The sequence below is a fragment of the Solenopsis invicta genome, chromosome 1 (genome assembly GCF_016802725.1).
Source record: "Solenopsis invicta isolate M01_SB chromosome 1, UNIL_Sinv_3.0, whole genome shotgun sequence".
NCBI classification, from domain to species: Eukaryota; Metazoa; Arthropoda; class Insecta; order Hymenoptera; family Formicidae; genus Solenopsis; species Solenopsis invicta.
Genome location: NC_052664.1, coordinates 20,675,695 through 20,698,672, shown reverse-complemented (window position 1 = coordinate 20,698,672; position 22,978 = coordinate 20,675,695). Strand labels below are relative to the sequence as shown.

General features: G+C 33.6%; 1 protein-coding gene across 6 annotated transcripts in view; it reads right to left on the bottom strand.

Moving 5' to 3' along the window:
• Positions 1–7,643: 7,643 nt before the first annotated feature.
• Positions 7,644–22,978, bottom strand: part of LOC113003148 — a 177,949-nt gene continuing 162,614 nt past the window's right edge. For 3 of the 6 annotated variants that reach the window (XR_003268283.2, XR_005574941.1, XM_026131307.2), the window contains exon 4: positions 7,644–11,756. The gene's annotated coding sequence lies outside the window, so the exon portion shown is untranslated. The remainder of the gene's footprint in view (positions 11,757–22,978) is intronic. The other 3 variants (XR_005574944.1, XR_005574945.1, XR_005574943.1) reach the window with 3 other exon arrangements.

Genomic DNA, 22,978 nt, shown 5'->3' with positions numbered 1-22,978 from the left:
TAGAAAAGAGAAACGATAAGTCTAACGGAAAGTCCTATAATTTATATAACATCGTGATCACATCGATGCTCGATAATGCTATCGGCTACAATACATTTTTCACAATTTCAAATGTAAATTTCATAAATTTTATCGGAAATTTGCAACGTCTCGTGTACATGAATATTCCTTCTCTCCGTTGGGGCGAAAGATTCACCTATATAAATGTCAGAGGTAGTAGCACCGCTCTCATGTCACGGGAAGTGAGTTTAATCACGGCGAGAAAGAGAGAGAGAGAGAGAGCCACGAGTTTGGAAGTATACAGGGTGACAATCGTGAAATTGCTGAAACTAAATAGCTTTTTTAATAAAAATAAAATAGATGGAACGAAATAAATTAAATATTATTCTGCAGAAAAAAGCCAGTCATTTTTATTAACATCTAACGCTAAAAAAATATACATTTATAAATTTATAAAAATAAATGTTAAAAAACGAAAAAATTGGCTGGTTGCACAGTTCAGTGATTTGCACGTTCAGATCTCAATACAAACAATCATTTCCATAAAAGGAATTTACTGGAAGTTTTACAAAGGCACAAATATATTTACTACAGGATTGTTATAGAATTGCGCAATCAATTATATGATTGTGTCTATATGGATTATTCTTATATACTCTTTAATTTACATTTGTTTTTTCATTTAAACAATACAAGTAAATCATTACAGATTAGAACGCAATATAAAAAAAGTAAATAAATTAAAAGATGTTAATACATATGATAAAGTAAGAGTGTATATTTTATTAAAAATAAAAAATCGAATATAATTTTCATTATTTCTGAATTTTTTGATTCATGGACTATTGTACCTAAGTGACATGTAAAACATGTAGTTCATATAGTTTATATTATAATGTAGATTATTTATATTTTATGTATACTTAACCAAGATCATTGTATTATTAGAAAACGCATTTAGCAGCTTTCAAAAGTTTCTCCTTGTTCGAATGTAAAGGGTCACCATTGTAACAAGTGGAATTGTTGGTCCTCTTTATATTTGCTTTTATTTGTACATTCTTCTTGTATTAGGCTAATAGAAATAACGACTTTCTTCTACAGTACAATTTTTAATTCATTATTTTATATTGCCTACTTCCTCAATAAGTACATTGCGTGCACAATAATGGCATTACGAATTGACGAAAATTTTGCAGTGAGGAATTTTATCGAAATAAATTTCCAAATATTTGTCAACAATTAAACAAATCTAAGTTTGAGGTATAAATATTTTACAATTATTCAAACAACCGTTTAATTCTTTATTTAAAATGTTACCACGCTGAATATGTAACATTTCATGCTATTATATTTCTACATTATAATTTAGGATTAATTATGCATTTTGTAAACATGTTTATGGATTAATTACATATATTTCTAAATTAAGTTTTATATGTAATACTGCTAAAATATTTTTTTAATTATTAAACAATGTCTTTTTAAATTTAATTTTGCAAATATACCATCAAGATGAATCGACATCGATATCGTCATTGTTTTGAGAAATATTATTTTGAAATTATATGCGCAAACAGTTAACAATATTTTATAAAAGGACAATACGTTTACTATTTTTGTCAATACACATATGTGATTGCAAATTATAATTTTTATGCAAGATTTCGTCATATAATTTAATGTTGTCCTATCAATGCCAACTACAAAATAGAGGATATTTAGTTTCAGCAACTCTTTTCAATTTTCACGCCCTATGTAAATTGATGTATGCATTACATGGAGCATCGTAGCAAGGTGTCCTCGCAAGTTAATGATGACTAACAACGCGTTGGTAAATGAAGCTTGACAGATGCAAGCGCGCGCAGGATGATTTGACGACTCCATCGCATGTCCTGCGTGTTTAATGTAAGCATCGTTAAGCTTCAGCAGACTCCGGTATGTATCGTCGTCCGGTATGTGCGTCGACGTAGTGAGGATCAGTCGGGATCCCATTTCCGAAGTAATTCCCGTTTCGGTACGTCTACCTCCGGCGCGGATTCACGTTTCATTGAAATCCATCCACCGCGATACTCAATGGCATCTGATACAGTGCGCGGATGTGTAATTACCATTTAATCACTTAGCAGATTTCTCAGATCTGTGAAATGCAAAATGTTCTGATTCTAACGAAATAAGTAGGAACTCTGTAAACATCCTGTACATGACTGCGTATACGCTACATGGATAAATACACGTGTTTACCGACATCGTTATCTGGGTCAGTTCAGGTCGTCGAATTTCGGGACCATTCGAAGGAAGATCTCTCTAAGCGGTTCCGCTGTGAAAGAGGACTCCTCCTCGACTATTTATTACATACAGTTGAGGAACCCACTTCTGTGCGCTTCTTCTCAAATAAAATAGAAATAGAAATAACTGGCAGGCTTTGGATCAGGAACAGACGAGCGAGCGAAAATCTACGAAATACCCGCTTGTCTCCAAAACTCCCGCTGCTACGTTAAATTACCCGAATATTCTACGGCTCCGACATTTAATTGCGCAAGCATTTACCAATCCTTTTTACTGCCGTTGGCCCGCGAGTGAATTTATTCGTAGATTTGTAGGGAACGTAGAAAAAACGAAGCAAAGGGGCGCGCGAATTAATCCGGTGGAACACGCGGATATATTAGACACTATTTGTCCCGGAATACAGGATAATGTTGCACGCCGTCCGTGTTGTTATATTGCGCAGCCGGACAGGTGTTTGTATTTCGTGTGTTTAACTACCTGCGCTTATGGGCAAATACACATTCTGCCATTAATGGGCAGTCGAATAAGGATGTGTGGATCATATCTCGAAACATTATCAAAAATATAAAAATTTTATATGAAACATTTTAATATTACGTTTGAGTACCTGTGGAAAATTTCAGCACAATTCATTTAACTGTTTAAAAGTTATTTAATTTTTGGTTTACTCTTGATTCTTAACCCAAAAAAAAAAAAATTTTTATATATAATTATATATTAAATATATTCAGATATATCAAAATATATATAATTATACATATTTTATATATAATTATATATGCAAATTTTTATCCCGGGATATAAAATCGCGTTTTGCAGTACTGGGAAAGTAGCATTACTATTTATATCAAACTTTTTATATATACTAATGAAATCTAATAAATATTCATGTAAAAGTTTATTTAAATATACTTACTCAATTAAAAGTTAATTATTTAAAACTGCAGCAAAATATAATAATTTTTGCTGCAAAAACTATTATTTATTAATCAAATTTTTCATTGTTTTCTTCTTTGCAACTAGTTTAATTCAGAGCCAAAATTCGTACATTCGCGAACAAAATTTGTATTTTTGATAAGGAAAAAAAAATAAACCTAGACAAGCCTTCAGTTTTTAATTTTCGATATTAACTCGTATTGTATAGCCAAAACCTCTTTAAACTCGGTTCTCGTACCTTTTCATTTTTCACCGCGATGTTTCTTTTTTAATGGAGCGGCTCGACAACTGTGGATCAAGTTTGCCGATCCGTCATCCTGCAGGTGCACCCGCGACGCGAGTACGCGATCCTCCCACGAAAATCGGTATAATCCAACTCTTGCCTTGCGACGGGAGTGAATTTTCGAGTTTGCAAACAAACTGTTGCTAAGTACGCGCTAAGAAATCTGGTTTGACAAATGATAGTGGCCCGGAACGTGCTCAATTTGATGTACCGAGCGGAGGAGTCCTTTCACGATTCTTCCCAGGTAGAGATTAAAAATAGACCGTGTAACAAGTTGCATATTTAATGTTCAATCTTTGGTTAAACGGTCTATTAATATGTAATTGCACATTTGAAAGGATATGCATCATTTATTTTCTTTCCTTCATGCAATAAAATTCTGAGGGACAGCAAAATTAAACCTGGAATATTTTAGTTCATGTCTTTATTGAGAACGTAATTAGCGAAATAAAAGAGCGAATAATTAGTAATTTGTATGCAGACGATAGTCGTTGTATATTAAAGCAGTTATACGTGTTTATATACATGATTATTTACATAATCGATTACATTAGGGAAGGAATAATTTAATTGCACGGTGAAATTAATGCGCGAATAAAGCGATAAATTACGTCTAATTATTGCGCTACAACGTTATTCGTGTCGTGAACGTGAACGCATTAAAATCCAAACGTGACTTTTTTAAGTTTCGATATCATAGTGCTAACGCGCGGAAAGAGAGGGGAAATAATCATTTCTAATTATGCTATGATATTCTAATGGAATGTCTGCTCATTCGAAATCGCGAAAAGACTTCGTGCGGAAGTTGAAATTGAAGCTGTTAGCTGCAAAGTAAAGCACGCGGTAAAACCAAAAAAGTGACCGAAATCGTCGAAGTTTCGAGAAAAAAAAAATTCTCTCCTTTAGGGAACTTTTAATAGAACACGGGGGAATCGAACCGGAAGGAAAACTTCAGCAATTTTGCGCAAAAACTGCGCTGTCGTAAAAGGAAGGATAATTATAACGTCTTCCCGCAAACACAAAGTTCATCTTCTGTCAATCAGTAAGAAAGATTTATATTTGTACTACTTTAAATGTACAAGTCTTACTATTTTAATGAGCCCGATTTAAAGCTAATAAGAACAAGAGAGGGCTGCAAAATGTCAAGGCATTTGTATCAAGCAAGCGTTATACCGCTTGCTAATATCATTCTTCATTAATTTTATGTACCTTTGTCCTCATAAAATTTTATGAATAATCAAGAAAAATGTTTCATTTATTATTACATTAGAAGAAAAACATATTTTTTAATATTTTAAACAAAATTTATTTATTAACTACAAAAATATATATGTATATTTTTGCACAATATTCAGACACAAATTGACTGCTTAGTTTTAATGTGACACACTGTGAGAAAAGAGTTTTATTGAATTAATTGACAAACTGATAGATTCAATTACTGTTCAAAATCACTGAACGAATCAAAAATCTTGTAGCAAATACCGATGACAATAAAGTCTACTCAAATGTTCTCATTATAAAATCTCGAGTCCTACCCAGAAATTTTTATTTTATTTTATCAAAACACACTCAATCATATGCGTTTTGTTAACATAATTAAATCATGTTTTTCAGTGTATATTAAAATTTTTAACATTCAATTGTTTAGTATTTAAGTGTTTTTAATATTTAATCAACTATAATTAAATCGGCTTACAGTTAATCTGCAGTCATCTTTATATTCATAAAGTAGATGTTTAATAAAACAAAAATTTTTTTACATATCTAACCCAATGAGCAGACAATATGTTTTTTAAATAAAATTTTATTAGAAAATCATTTAAAAAATATTATTAGTTTATTGAGAATGATTGAGAATACACGTTTATATGAAATATATGCAGAAAGAAATATGCAGGTTTTTAGAGAAAACCCGAGGACATCCAGAATTGGGAAGTAATCAATATTGGTACTTTTTTCTGTCTGTAATGGTAACGGTAACATCGTTACACTTTCGCGATAAAGTCGTTCTTCAGCCGTTTCTTTTTTTTTGTTATTTTAGTTCTCTATTATCTTTACCAATTCAATAGATTCGCGCACGTTTTCTGTACTGAAAGTCCGTGTATATGCAATATGCACTATATTCTGAACTAGCAATGAATACTGAAATGTATTTTTAATAACTATTATTAGTGCTTATGTAAAAAATAAAAATGTTTGACGATATTTACATTTATGTAAATTACAATCAAAATTTTTATAAAGATAAGTAAAAAGTAAAAATATTAATATAAAGAATTGAAAGAATTGTCACAGATAAATTTAATATAAAAAAAGCTTGCTATGTAGAGACTACGTTGCAAATCCAAGTGTGTAAAATCAAGTAATATAAAAAATTACATACATATAACTGTGTAAAGATGATTACTTGATTTTACACACAAAAATACATACTTGGATTTGAAGTGTAGCTTTTAGAATTACAGGTTTTAATATTATTACATTTAATATTGATTATTAAATAATTAGAAAATCCAATATTATATAATATTTTACAATTTTGCATCACAGAAAACTAACGGAAAAGTAACAAAGCGTTACTTTTCAAATAATGATAATAGTAACGCTTTGTGAAGTAATGTAGCCATTCTTATATCCATCACACGGCCGTCTTATAAAATATCACAATTACAAAAAAGTAATACAGTTTCATAAAAGAATTAATGACATATTATATTATTTGAAGTAGGAAAAGTGTGAAAAATTAAAGAATTCTCCATAAAGTTCTGCGTGCGGGGAATATTCGGAAGCAAAAAGTTTCGGGAAAACCGAACATCTGCGACAAATTACAGGGTGGCATTACAAGAAGTACAGCCGGATCTTTGTTCCCCGAAGGGAGAACGCTCATTAGGGAGCGTGTGGAAGCAGGTTGGCAGACGCGTGACTCGCATGCTTCACAGAATTAATGCCGATTTAATACATATTTCCATAGCTACAGGGAACGTGGCCATTTTTCCTGATCGTTCGATCTGTTGTAGATAGGCGGCCGCTGCTGTCGTCGGGTGGCTTCGATGGACGCCTACAGGCGCGGCGGGGTGTGCGTTCTGTCTAATAATAAATAAATAATGCGCCACGCGCCATCCGGGGCGCGGCAAATCGGATCAACGAACGGCCGGATGACTCCCTTTTCGAGACCAAGCCGATAATAAAAGGCTACGATGGGCAAATGGAGGCAAAAGGGGGCAGCGGATCGCGGTTTTTCCTGTTTTTTTTTTACTCTTCCCTCTTTTTTCATTAGAGGGAAAAATATTTTATATATAAAAAAAAACGTTACCGGCGATCTCTAGGATCTGTAAAGAGGCCTCTTCACAGAAGCGTTTCACGCCCGGCGAGTTCATTGCCAGTCTTCATCCTGCGGATCGATCCGGCGTACGCTCGATCGCGTCCACGTCGGCAAGTTCTCCGAGAGCCTCCCTTGTTTACACCCTTCCTTCTTTTTGCTCCCACCGTCGCGTAAAAAAAAGTATGACGCGTTCGCGTTTTAAAGATAAAATTATCTCTCTACCGTATTACGCCGCAGCTCAACTTCGACCGAGCGAAACAAACATGTCTTTGGTGCAAATATAGATATTATTTTCCAGATATTTTTATGTTCGTGCTAGAGACATCCTCGTTTCTCTTTCTTGAGAGCGAGTGTTATTTCTGCCCTTTTTTCTATTTTTCTTTTTTTTTCTATTGTCCTTTTATCTTTATTTATAAAAATTTTTAAATTCAAGACTAATTAATCGATTTCAAAATACATTAATATATATAGTACAAATATTTCGATATATAGATTTTAACAAGTTACTATATAAAACGATAGTACAAAGTACATTTTTCCAAATAAAATAAAATAATTTATAATTATTGTTACGTGTATTTTTTTGCTGCTACACTGTTTTCCTTTGCTATCGTCTTTTTCATAATTTTAAAAGACTAATTTCAAAATTGTACTTAATCTCGAAGTTTCAAGGGACTATCTCTTATTCCGCTGGAAAATTTTACAATGCTCTCCCATCATGTACACATTCTACGCTCTGCATCTTCCTTCTCTTTATTTAAAACAGCTGCTGGTAAACTCGTTGCTTCGCCATTATAAATAACGTAAACTTTATTTGTGCTATTATACATGTTTATTATTACTTAAATTATTAACAATAGTATTCCTTGCTACATCTTGCTAATCACTTTTTGATAGTTCACAGCATTTAGAACATAACGTGCCGGTGTGCAGCAGCTCAGAATAACTGTATAATACATTTCTGCTTATTAATCTCTTACTAATGTATATATTTAAAAATGGATAATTATATTAATTATATAAAATAATGTCTAGGACATCATATCAGCTGCTTGGCTGTCGGCTCACCCTTCATGTGTTGTGATATTGATATTATATTCTTATTATGCGATCTGTATAACTAACAAATTTGTGTACCATGGCATAAAATAAACTATAAGTATTCCAGTAACTGGACATGTAACGATGTAAAGCCAAAATTGTTGAATTTTTGTTAATAATAGCTATCATTTATAAACAAATTTATAATAATAATTTTTGTAAGGATATAAAATGATCCAATTATACAATTAATTAAAGTATAAAATATAAAGCGTTATTATTAACATTTGAAAAATTGTTTAATTATTACGAAAATAATAGGAACTTGTAAAGCATTTGAATGAATCAATATCCGGACAATGCTTTCTTTAATGTCGTAAAGACTTGTCCTAAATACTTGCTCTTAATGCGAGTCAATAATTCTATAGCTTTCCCTCTACAATATCAAATTTGTATGCTGAGAGTCCCGGATTCAAATCCCAATAATTTCGTTGGACATTTTTTCCAGACGAACTGGCTACGATGGAAGAGATATAGGATCAGAAAGTACTTTTCCAGAATATTTGGGGGATACTGTCATATCCCTTTCCCTAATAGGAAATTCATATCCCGCTTCGTGTCCACTGTTTATCCAGGTGGAAGTGTAAGGAAAGATCCCCACCGGTATTCTTACCTTTGAGAAAAAAAATTGTTAAGTGATTCAATAAACTGATATAGTAATTAGTTTAGTGAAACACTTTTATTAATTCTTTTTTTTTTAAGAGCTGACAACAACTTGATATCCTTCGCTGTGATGAGTTCTAGCAAAGAACTAGACTTGAGACTCCAGATTCTGTTCCACGAGAGCGTTGATATCACTTTTATGGTTACTCCGCAGCGTTTTTTAGTAGCGTCGACTACCTCGGGTACAAAGTTGTACGCCACTTTCCTACCAAGAGCGTAGTCCAAGTTCGACTGTTCGCTAACTGTTAGTCGTAATCATTATCAGACCCAGCACTCCCATCAGATCTAACCTTTCTCAAGTCTATATTAGTGTTGTAGTACATACTTGGAGTACCGTACAATAAATATTAAAAACATTATCTTAATACAAAAAAACATAATATGCTTCTTAAAAAGTTTTAATAACATCATAAAAATATAAATATAGTTGTCTAATAAATTTATTCTTTTTTTTAATGTTTTTATAATATTTAAAATAATAATGTTACAATTATCTTTAAGTTTTTAATTGCAATTAAATTTTAATATTATGAAAAACACATTTAGAATTAATAATAAGCGTCTGTGTAAGTGTTCGAGTGGAGACATGATCGATCACTGGGACATTTAATTTATCTAACAAAAAAACATTGTTTCATTAAATAATTAGATTTGTAAGTCTATTTGCAATTATCTTAAAAATATCTTTGTATAAACTTTAAACTTTACTACACATTAAACTAATTAAATATATATAAATTTAAAAAATTGCTACATTGAAAGAAAATACAGAACGCGCCTCTAAGAATAAATAATTAAAATACTTTTTGATTATTTCTATATTTTTGCCGTTTCACCGTTTTCTCTTGTTTTCTACGCTTCGCTCTTTTGTACACAGTAAACTACATCGTATCGTGTGGTCAATCGATCCGTCCATCCATCCATCCATCCATCCATCCATCCATCCATCCAGCCATCCATCCATCCATCCATCCATCTGATCGCTCTCTAAAAAAAAGCGCATCTCTCGCACTCTCGCGCATTTCTACCTTTGCTCGGCGCGACTCTCCCTGGATTTTCTCTCTGTTATTCCGTTAAAACTTTCCTCGCTCGCACGACCCTCGGGCCGAGGAAACTTGGGTGCTCGGGCTGCTTCGTTTTGGCTCGTACCGCACAATATCGTATACCGTGTTCTCATTTCCCTTTTCTCTCCCTTTTCCCCGCCCTGAGCGTGCGCCGACTTGAAATTAGCAGTCGTAAGGATTACATCTAACGCACAGCTGCATTACGACTTTCGATATATTCAGTAAAGTAACCGCTGCTGATTAAACGGCTTTATTGGCAGCTGGAGATACGGCCTTGCCTTGGATTTCCTTATCCCCCGCCTTCAACACCTCTTCATTTACTTTCCACTTTACGTCTTTCACGTTAGTCGCATCTGCTGACGCGGAAAAATTTTTTGTGTCTCCCATTTTCTTTTTTTTTTTTCATTTGCACGTTTTCTCACAATTGTAGAACTTCTCGCGATGTCCATCGCGAATCATTCTCAATTTCGATATTCGATTTCTCTCACGCGGGCGTTTTTCCTATCTCTTATTACACGTCGCTCTCTCTCTCTCTCTCTTTCTCTCTTTCTCGCTTCCTATTTTATTTCGGTCCCATCTCGATTCGTTTACCGCACTCTCAAAATCTTTTTCTTCCATTTTTCACCAGCGTCTCGGAATAAGCAATTTCTTCCTCTCGAAAAAACATGTAGGCTTCTGCTTTGCCTCTTTGCACCCTCCGCAACGTAAATTAACGTTCAGTAAGAAATTTATTTCCAACAGCCGCTGCCTCGGTCTTGGTTCTAATCAATCCGTAACAGTGCTCATTAAGCCACCCTTCATATTTTACTCGATTCATTTATAATTTACACCTACCAGGACCTTCCGTATTGGCTTCGTTAAGTATCGCTAGATCGATATCAGGGAATAGACGAAAAGACCTGTCTCATGTAACATTATTTTCGTCTGCTAAAAATATCGCTTTATTAATGAAATTAAATAAAAGGTAAAAATATTTTTCAATGAAGGAAAAAATGCTGTTGCTGTCTTGCGATACGTGCAGTTTGATTAATGCCCAATTTCTTCATATTTAGATAACTGTATCCATAAGTCATCTTCCAGAGAATATCATAATTTCTATTGAAATTTTAATACATTTTGTGTCTAAAGTTAGTGTGAATAGCTATCCGTTAAATTAAATACGTAACTAGAGAGATTTCAGCGAAGAAAAGGAACTTTTAGGACTTTTCATTGACGAATATCTTTACCTGAAAAATAGTTATTGAAAGATATTAGGCATCACACCATCGGGTAATTTATTTTTTCACAAAAATGACAAAAGTCTTTTTTTAAAAAAAGGAGAAAGATAAATTCAAAATAAAAAAAATCAATTCGCCGTCATCGTGTAATTGTCAAAATTGTTGATTTGGAAAACTAGAGATTGTAATTTTACATTTAACATTTTTCGGAATTGTCATACGGATTACCTGGTCACTTTATGTATCCGTAACATTTACATAAAGTCAATAAAGAAAGAAGTCAAATAGCAAGCTGTTTACGTATCCATTATCACAGAAGAAGATGGAGAACGCAGAGAAACCAATAATGCTCGATTTGCTTCTCTATTGTTTTATTGTTAGTGTATTTGCAGCGTAGCAGCTAGCGTTTCGTTCTGCCTACGTCGTCGGTCAAATGGATATCGCCGACGGGCGCATTCGATTGTCTCTTTCACAAACCGTTTCGCGAAGTATTCGCAAGTGCGATTATAAGCGCGAATAAATTGGCTTCTTTTAGGCGATTTATCGGCGCGCTATTCGCGGGGCGAACGAGAATTACTAGGCACACGAACCAGTTTCGAGGCAAATGGAATGCCTCGGGAAATCGAAGAGTTCACGCTGCGAATCGAAAAGGTGCGGTAACAGAAGCGAACAGAGCTACTTACTTTCCTCGTGCTGCGTCTGAACTTGTCTATGTCGATTTACAGGTCGCGGGTACAGATCCTGAGAATATAGATCTCGATAAATCGCCGATTGAAGAATTAAACGAGCGATGGTATTATCTTTCTGAGAGTAAACGTGTACCTGCAGATATCAGCAGAAATTCCTCTGACATGTTAGTTGCACATTTTGCCAGCAGTATTCTATAAATTAAAAGAAAACGTTGTTAGAGTAACAAACTGTTTTAGTAATTTGAGTTTTAATAATTCAAATAGAAAATATATGAAGAAAAAAAGTGCAAGAAAAAATGTAATAAATAATCTATCATGTAAAAATGTTTACAAGAATATATCTGTATTTAATGTTATAAAATAAAGAGTTCGAAAAAAATAACATTTAAATTAAATTTTAATATAGAAAAAAATATTCTGCAACAGGGAATATATTTTGTTCCATTTATCGAGAAATATCAATTAAAAGGATATTCTATGCTATAAAGGATCGTGAAAAAGTTTGTCTATTTCTGGAATTTTTAAAAAATGAAATTGTTACACAATTTTCTACACTTTTATACATTTGTTTGTAAAAATTTACAATTAGCAAATATTTGTAAATTTTGATATGACAAAATGTTTATTAGTCTTCTGTTTTACGTTATTTAAAAGCCAATAATACATTTTTCAAGACAGCTATTATGATTTCTCAGAAAATAATAAAACTTTCGACTTCAACTTTTGCATATATGTAAAACACATGTTGTCATCTGTTTATTGCACAAAATACATTGCAAAAAAATTCAATAAATTTACATATAATAAATGTAAAAATTACACGATTAATCCCGTAAATATAAAAGAATCATGTAATTTTATAGAAATTATGTAATTCCATAAAAAAATATGTAGATTTGCTTTTATTGAGTAAATATATCTTATTTTATACCGAAAGATATATATATATATATATATATATATATATATATATATATATATAATAAGATATTTAAATATATTGTATATAATTATCTACATTTTTGTAACATTACGTAATACAACAATATTTCATATATCACTGTGAAATATAATACGATTAACATTATCGTGCATACGTGAAAAAAAATTACTCACTTAGCATCATTATGTGCGGGCACAGTAAGTAATCATTCTACTGTTTACAACATGTATGATAGAGAGATAATATTTGAATGTGTAATATGTAATACAATTGCAGAACGTATCGACCTTATCATTTTTATAACTTTCCATACACGTTGCAAATTTACTTCTGCAATCTGCTTAATTACAAATTACAAAATTAATCTTACCCTTGTATATTGCACATTTGCAATGCGTTAAAATGTACAATTATTTAGTAACTTTATTTACACCTATTACAGTAAGTAATTTTAAGAAAATTCTTTTTACAGTGTAGAATAAATGAAAAATATTGCAAATTATAAAAATAGCGCAGTTTAAAAAAGCAAATATCGATGTTTTAATAAATTTATTTAAATTTAACATATCTGAAAAAAATACTTAATTTATAAATTGCAATATTAAATGCTAGCAATATTAAATAAATAAAGCAAATTAAATATATACAAGTAAACGTGTAAAGGCATAGAAGCACATGTGCGATAATTTTCTTTAACAAAATTCTCACGAATAGACCACCGCACTTTAGACAAGAATTTATTGTAGATTAATTTAGGCACGATGTATGTGATAATTATGCGGAATATGTCATAACGATTAAGTTCACACTAAAAATGATTGCACCAACTCAATTAATTTACTTACAGTTAATTAAATCGCGATTTACATCAATCTATACACGTAAATACACAAATTTATTAGTTACTAATTGTGATAATTAATTATTAACTCGATGACTGAAGTAGCTTATTGAAATAGTATTAACGTAAACAATTAATGCGCCTGGAGCTGTGAATATAGCGAAGCGAGATTCGTGATTAATCGGTTAGGAGAGTTGCAGTTCTCTCATCGGATTGCATTAATAAAGACAATGCACTTAAGAACCGCAACAAGCGCCAGCTTAACCTACATATTAGCAACAATAATACAATAATTGTTATTGAGTTTTGCCAGAACAAAATACTGGAAAGCAAAGTGAAAAAGGACAATCGCAACTAAAAAAAATATTAAGTCACAAAATTTTCGATATCTATTTATGACATTTTTTAATACATAAATAATTTATACAGGATATCTGTAAAGTACGTTTGATCATTTTGAAGGATTATACTCTTCCAACTCTCTTAAAAGAGCCTCTTGAAATGATATAACACGGTTTTTCATAATTTTAAACCGTTTCCGATATATAGGAGACAACAGATTTTATAGACGCACTATAATTTTGATGTCGCGCAAAAAGGTTCTCGTGATAATATATGGAGGAGAAGTGGGTAATATGGCACCCATTTTCATTTTATTGAACAACTTTATAATAATCAATATTTTATATTGAAATTTGAACGATTTTATTCAAAGTGTGTTTAACGGATTCTAGTGAAATATTTATTACATAGGACATGATTTATAAAAGTGTGATGCGCTGCATAATCGATGAGGAAAATAGGAATATGGCTAGCTCAAAAATAAACTTAAAAAAAATTGGTTTTGTTTAAAAAATACACAGTATTTAGTTACAAAATTATATATTTTTAATTTTTTATCGTTTAGAATTTTCCTGCGTTCAGAAGCATTAGAGGTATCAGTTATTTATTTTATCCTTGTTTAACATTAAATAACGAGCATAAAATATCTCTAATGTTTCTGGGTACAGTAACTCTAGACAATCGATTTATCGAAGAAATAATTCAATATGAAAATTTTATTTAAAACTCATATTAACAAAATCCCATGTTATTGTTTAACTTTGAATAACTCAGCTGAATAAAAAATTAAATAATAAAAAAAATACTCGAATATATATACATTCGTGTGATAATACGCTCAAGTTTAAACACGATGAAGACGTACGTGTAATCAAATGTATCTTGAAAAACTTTTTTTCGAACTGCTCAAGTAAAAATGTCTTGTAACAATTTCAGCTATTAATATATTGGTATATTAGCGCTACTAAAAAACTACTAAACGAGCTACTAAACAAATAATTCCATAAATTGTTACAGTTGTTACGGTTTGTCACCTAATAATAGAAATATTAGCAGTAATGGAAATACTTCATTTCCCTGTATCTAAAAGTGATTGACATATTAATTTTTAATGGAAGTTTTATGAAGCTCATCTGAACGGAATCGTGATTTTATCGCCAGCTGTCAGAAATGCGTTTCGGGGGTTTCGAGATCGTTCAGTTCGACCCAATTGCCATATCGATTTGACACGAAACGACCCCGTGATCACGATTACGCGATCCCCTGTATGATAACAACGGCTGCTACCTGAGAGCAGTATGAAATTTCGAACGGAAAGCTCACGTTTCCTCTCGCGATCTCTTCGTCGCGCGAGGAAACGCAATTTTTCCTACGTATATTTCCGTTCAGCCAGACGTGCAGCACAGTTCAACGATAATATCCATAAAAGTGATCAGTGTTCCAACGAAATATCGCGCCGGCTAATCAGGGCGAGCTGGCAACGTGGCGTGTAACGTATTAAAAGTAATGTTCTCCAACTCGCTTGAGGCAAACGCAAACGGCGAGAGCGGATAACCGTAAAATGTCAATAAATTAATAAGCTAATCCGCTTTGTCTCTCCCCCTTTACAGAACGTAATAGCAAAGAGGGCAGAGAGGCAAACAGGGCAAGCGAAAAAGAGTGTGAGAGAAAAAAAGAAGAGAGAGAGAGAAGTGAAGCTTTTACGAAGCAAATCGTATCCTCGCGAAGACAACGCTCGAAGGCTCGCTCGACTGAACTTGCGGCCTATTCTCGTAGCAGCCGTTTGCTAATTCATGCGAGGATACTCCGTCGCAACTCTTATTCGTTCCACTCGGTAAATTGCTCTAAGCGAATTACTCACGCCTCTGATGAAAGCCGAGGCGTTGCTCGGCTGCGCGTTCGATTAGCGCTTGGTCGACCTTATCTAAGTTATCCCTTAGGTGCCGTCAGGCGTCCAGGTGTCTTTATACCTCTCACACCTCATTTCTCGATCAGCCACGGGATACACGTGGTCCTCCTTCCCTCCCACCCTTGTGTTATTCTCTCGCGCCACCCTCCCCCCCTCCTACCACTCCCTCGCCCTCAGAGCGCCCCTTTTTCTCCCTTAACGAGGCTTTATAACCACGCGCTCGCGAGCCCTTTGCGATCCCGAGCGTTTCTCGGCTCTGCGATGTTCACGGGGAATTTAACCCGCGCGTGTTTACGTGGAATATCCAGCCAGCAACGCTTTGACCAACGAGCACCCTTATTGGATACCGTAGGATCGTTCGCCGTCCGCGTAAAACGGAAACGCGCGCGCGGCGCGCCCTCCGTTTCCGCAGTTGAAAAGTGACGCGGGAGCGCGAAATAAATCGGCACCCTAAAATGCAAATTAAGCGTATACAATGCACACTACTCTCCGCCTCCGCCGCCGTTCGCGCCGTATGCGCGCGCCTAGCTCCCACGGGGGTTCTCCAGTTTCTTTATGTACTTCTTGATGCTCTACTTTAACTCCTCCATTATGCCCGAAGTAGAATCGACCTCATTTTATCCTATCGTCCCATTCAACTGATGCGGTCGCGATGCTTCGAGCTCCTCAGCGTAAATAGCACAAACGGGGCTCTCCCCCTCCCGAGACGAGGGCGGGAATTTATTCGTTCTCTCCGAGCGGCGCTTTCCGACAATCAAGATATCGACGGAAAATCGGACGATTGATTAAGTAGCATCTGCGCTTCGTGTCTTCGTTATCCTACCGTCGATCGTTCCTGACTGCACGAGTCGCTCAAGTCGCTTGACGCCCGTCTTTGTTCTCTCCGCCCCTCGTGTCTCTGTTAATTCAAATGTGTTCGGTCGATTAATTCAAACGGAAGATTTATATTGCGTTTATCCGTCACGGAAACGTCCATGCGCGGACGGCGAACACATCGTAGCGATTCGGGGGCATGGGAGGGTTGTAACCCCGCGGGAACACACGGATATCGAACTTTTTAATCCCGCGGGAGGATCCCACGGAGAACCGCTGCCGCCCCAGTAGTTTCGAGAGCGGCTATCGTTCTCGTCACGTATGGACGTGACGCGTATGGACGTGACGTTTCGCCGTGTCGCGTCGCGAGTTTCTCCGTTTCTCTCGCACGTCGGACGTGGATTTTCGTGTGTAAAAGTCCGATTCCCGATATGATTTTCGAATCGTCATCTGCGAATCAGAAACTGAACGGAATATATTACACGTCTCTTTTTTTTCTATCTATTCGAGCTGGTGTCGAGCTGGAGTTCGAGCGATACCTTCGGCTTGGTATTCAACTTTTGATTCTGCCCAGTAACTTTTGACTTTTCGCGCATTAAGGATAACGTAGGGTGAATACAAAAGCTTCGTCATATCTGTCAAACTTGCAAACAAATTTTCAATAAAATTGAAGCAAAATTGCTGCCACGGGCTTTGTTATACTTTTTTGTTCATCTGCAAAAAATTTTTCAGTGTACTTCAATTTATTTAAAAAAAAACTTTCTAACTTTATCTGATTTAAATTTTAATGGTGGAAAGAAAAGATAAAACTTTTGTAGCAACTTAATTATCGTGATTATTTTAAAGCCAAATTGTAGAATTATTTTTAAAATTTAAAAATTACTTGAAAAATTAGAAAAAAGCTAATAAATATTTTTTCAACAAAATTTTTGCTTTATAAAACTATCAATTTGTCATACACACTCAAAATATTTAAGTATTTTAAAATATTATTTCGATTATTACTAAATAACAAGAATAATTAATGTTATATATCTTTACAAAAAGTAATAAATAAATAACAATAAAATCTAATAAATAAAAACAAAATCTACTTGTATAGATTTTAATTTTAGAATTTACTTTTACATTATCTGATCTCTTTAACAGAATTTAAACAAGAAGTTGAGGTATTTGAGCATAGACCCAACTAAATAAGACCTACTTTTAAATGTTCCATTTAAAAATGCGCTTTACGTCTATAACATATGTTTAAAAGGTGTGTCATGGGAGATAAAGAGAGACTAAGAAATTTAAACCGGCAGCAACACGTTTATTAAGTACAACAAAAACTCATGACAAAGTGGGTGAACCGTTTTTATAAAAATTCGCGGTAAATTTTAATAAATATACATTATTTTATGGTTTATTACAAAATATTATATTATTCAACCATCACACTATAAAAACAAATATTATATATATATATATATATATATATATATATATATATATATATATATATATATATATATATATATATCGATTTTTTGGAATAAATATACTTTCTCATAAACATTGTAGTTATTAAACAAAATCCATTTATATGTTTATCGTTATGACCATTGTCATTTGTTTGTTATAAATGTAACTTGAAACAGAGGATAATGATTTTCAGTTATACTAACTTTCGAAAAGCTAAAATTGCACTCAATTTTTAAAAATTAGAAAAATTAATTACAGACAATATTAAAGATAATTATATTATATTTAACAATAGAATAGACTCTAGTCTATTCTATTGTTAAACCCTTCTGCCTAAGAGATCACATTTTTTTTGTGATTAATAATAATCATTTAAAAAATGATTTGGAAGATAATCTATATTTCCTTTGTTATTTTCAATTTATTTTTGATTCGGACCTTATTAAAAATACAATTATTTAATAAGCCCAATGTCAAAGTTAAAAACAAAATTTTATGTCTATTCAAATATAGTCTATATATAGAAGAATTTTATTTTTGCAATTGAAATAATTTCTTTCAATATCTTCATAAAAAGAGTTTCTAAAAAATATAAGTTAGGCCTTATTCGGCTCATTTATTTTATTTTTTGTAAACTCTATTTATAAATAAAGTATGAGATACTTCATGATTATAAACTTTAGAAAAAAATTTAATAATCGTTCTAACGTGATTTTGTTAAGTTTAGTAACTTCTATGTTACATATTTACATATGTTGTATCCATGAAAATGATTATAAAATGTTAAACATTATAAATTTTCAAAATTGCTGCATTAAGCAACTAAATGTAGCAAAAAAAATAATGTAGCAGTAAAGATATATCTATGTAGTCTTGGAATTCACGAAGCACAATTACATTCTGCGATTGCACGATTCTTATTGTGCTTTGTTCTTTTTACACGTAGCGAACCTCAATAAATAAAATTACTTAATTTACCTAACTCAATTATATTTCCAACCTAATTTTATATTTCAACTTAATTTCTCCTTTTATATTTTACAGCGTTCTTGCATCCTCTTTTCTTCGTGCGAAGCAATCACTAGTGAATTATTTATTTATTGCACTGCTTACGAAGGTATAATAATTCATGCTTAACGAAAGAAAGAATCGTGAATTTTTTAAATTCCATTTCACCGTTGTTAAATTATTTATTTTATTTTCTCACGTAGTCTGCATAAAAGATAAAGAGTTCAGAAAATTTTAACGCTACATTCGAATACCGTCCCGGAAAGCAGACATTCAAGTTATTTCGTGCTGCATTCCCGCTGCATTTTAAAAATCCAAGTAATTCGGAATCGCGATCTCGGAAACCATAATCCGCAGCGAAACGAACAGTGCAGAATGAAATATCTTGCGATTCTCGCATCAAAATAATCCCGTCGTATAGTCGTACGTTTCATACTCATCCGCCCCGTAACCCCGGGGACCCGTCGAAACATTCACGTGCGTGGGTAAGTTTTTTCCCGTTTTTCACGACGGCCGTAACGTGGACTTTGCCACGAGCCGTTATGCGTACGTGGCAACGAAATACACGACGAATCGTCGGAAAAAATGAGGCGGAAAGGAAAAACGAGGGCAACGCCGACGGGGCGCGGAGTATCTATACGCGCGGTGGTGGGAAGACGGAATGGGGATGAAGACAAAACAAAGGGGGCGCACAGGGCGCGGAGGGCGCAGCTTCGACGCAAGCGGCGATGAGGCACGAGGGTGTTAACTGTCCTTTGAGTCTCGTCGGCTGGAACATCTCACCCGTGCAACAACGTCTCACTCGGTCCATGGGCTCTGGGGCTGTATGGCGTGTGCATGGTCGAGCTGCGACGGCGAGGCCAGAGCGGCATGGTCGGCTGCCTCGTAAAAAGGCATTTTCGCAGCTCCACTTGTGCCCAAAATGGCGGACACATCGGCTCCTGGGGGCCGTGTAAGCATCGTGTAACGACATACCTGATTACCCCTAGTGACCAGTGAGCCGAGCGTGCCCCCGCTGTCCCCTTTCACCCTTCCCCCCTCGAGAGTATCGGTATGCTTCGGTAAATCGTTAAGAACGCACCTCGTTGGGCTTCAGCCTCCGTATCATCGCTGCTGACTGTCCAGCCTTCCGTGGCGTATAATCGCCTGTATTATTAGCGACGTAGTGGCTCTTGCGCAAAACGGCAGAGCGACCCTCTCAACGCGTCTGTAAATACATCATGCCGCTTACCTATCGTCCTAAGTAGATTGAAGATAAATCCTCGACGTTATTAAGGGGCGTCGCATTACGCCGTACGGATACACAATACGCCCACGTTGCGCGTACGTAGCTCGAGATTTCGCGGGATCGATTTGTTAATGAATCGTAACGTTCTTCTTCATCTGTGTTGTCTGCGACTTGGAAACGGCAAGTGAGTTCAGAACCGAAATTCAAAAGCTAAATTCTAAAACGTTCAAAACATAGAATTGATTATATTATTCTGCGATACTAAAGTCATTGATATTGTCGTATTTAACGACAATGATTTTATTTTACAATTTATCAAAATCTTTGTTGAGCTACATACGCAGAGGAGAAGGTACTATTACGACTACTGTAAGGATTATGGCTATTTCTATTATCTTTGTTATTAGATAACAAATATTGTAACAATTGCTTATAAAATTATTTAAAGATATTAGAGATATCGTTTTATTTTTGTTGTTTAACATTAAACACCGTAAAATGTTCAATGTTTAACATTAAACGTAAAACGGTAAATGGAGTTGCAAAAATTCTAAACAATGGAAAATTAAAAATATGCTTTAAAAATATATATTTAAAAAGTACATTTTATAACAAAATACTATGTGTTTTTTTAAACAAAACTAATTTTTTTTAGAAATGGCCATATTACTACTCTGTTTTTTTTCTTCTTTTAATTATGTATATATAAATCACGTTCTAAACAATAAATATTTAACAACTTTAAATCTAGAATTTATTAAACAATATTTTAACAAATATAACCGTTCAAATTTCAATATAAAATATTAATTATTAACAAAATTATTAAATAAAATATAAATATCCGAGATAACAAAGCTGACGTTATTTGTTGTCATTTTAACGTCAAAATAACATCTTTGACATTTTGACGTTAAAATAAAGACAAATAATGTCAACTACCGGGGTGTGCCATATTGCCTTTTCTTCCTCATATATATTTATTAAAGATGTACGAACTAATCAAAATATACAAATCAAATCCAATTTTACTTAATTCGGACCTTTATGATTCGAATCTGAGCTATTTAAAAATTTCTCGAATCTAAAATCGGTATTTATAGTGAGTAATCTTATACTTAAGACCGTCTTAAATATTGTCTCATGAAATCACAAGCCAATCACAGAGCTGTATTTGCATGTTAAAACATTACTTAAGACGGTCTTTAAATAAGAATCGATTATCAATACCGGCTTAAAAAGTTCAAATACGAATTATATATATTGACTTTTATAAAATTATTTCCCGCTATAATAATTAAAGTGCAGCTATAATATTAAAGAAAAAGAAATAAGTAAAATAGTTTTTATTATTAAATATTTAAATACATGTAAATTTAAAATAACTTTAATAATATCATATCATATAATCAAACAATACCATTTTTCTTAAGTAGAAATCTTTTTATTGTCTATATATTAAAATATAAATTAGCAATAATTATATTAATTAAAAGTTATATTTCAACGTTTTGATTTTATTTAATTTGATGATTCGATTTAGCGTCAAAAGACCTTGATTCACACATCTCTAATATATACATTAAAAAAATGCTGTAATATAAATTAAAATGTAGTTTGCTTTAACAAAATTTTATTAATTAAAATAAAAAAGGCTCTGAAGAAGTAAATCAAAATATGAATTAATGCCGCGAGAGCCAACGCAAGATGTTCGTGTGAGAATTAATGTAATTGACAAGCAATTATTATTATTACAGACGATTCGATCATCCTCGGTGTAAAATTATTACTTCATTCCACATACAATAGTTGATAAAATTTTATTCATTCAACTATATTTGTTAATATCTTTACTTTTAATCTTTTTATTCCTTTAATACTGTTATTGAATTAACAAGATATTTCCAATTTAATTGATGCTGTTGATTCAATAATCCACTTTTTTCTCTATATATGAATTGTAATATGTACATACTTTTTATTGTCGGATAATTATTGCTTATATATATATATATATATATATATATATATATATTTATTCATAGCTCATTATCAATTCTTCATTGTTGCTGCAATAACTTGTGCTTATACGTGTGGCGCGTGCGGTAGCGCAAACTTGCTTGCAATACCGATCGCGACATTATTTATAACGTATTTGTATATAATTAATGTAAATGTCGTAATGACGCATTCATACGACACATAGGTAAACACTGCGAGTGCCAATATGCGCTTATACGGAATACCCACTTTGATGAATGTCATAAATATATGTAGATTTAATATCTGAACATATACATACGTATCTATGATTGTAAAAGCAACATTTGCAGAAGATATTAATATTTGCAACGCGTTTTCATATACTCCGCATTATAATTTTACATTAAAATGATGTTTCGATAGGTATTTTCCGACGCAAAGTCATAAAAAATTTAACGGAACGAAACTGCATCCGCTGCGTATTAACAGTAGCCGAGCCAGGCAAAGCCAGTTTCTCGTCAATGCCGCACGAGTTGGTGAATTGCGAATGTGGTTTCGTCATTGTTATAGCGATATTGTTACGTTCAAAGCGCGCAGAAGACAAATCGCAGGTCTGACCGCGTAGTCTGAACGTATAGAGTTGTATAACGCGACTGATACCGAAATCGTGAATTTGTGTCGCGAAATTTGTGGTCGAAATCGTTGCGACACGACCAGTAGCCGGTCATCGGCGTAACACGTCCGGTGTAACTTAATTAATGACGATCGACATCCGCAAATCGCCGGACTAACTCGCCGACGCGGGTTCCGGTCCTCGATCCCGGCCGGCATTCGGCCAGTTACGCCGCAATGTCATAAGGTCCACAGGCATGCGACCCAACCT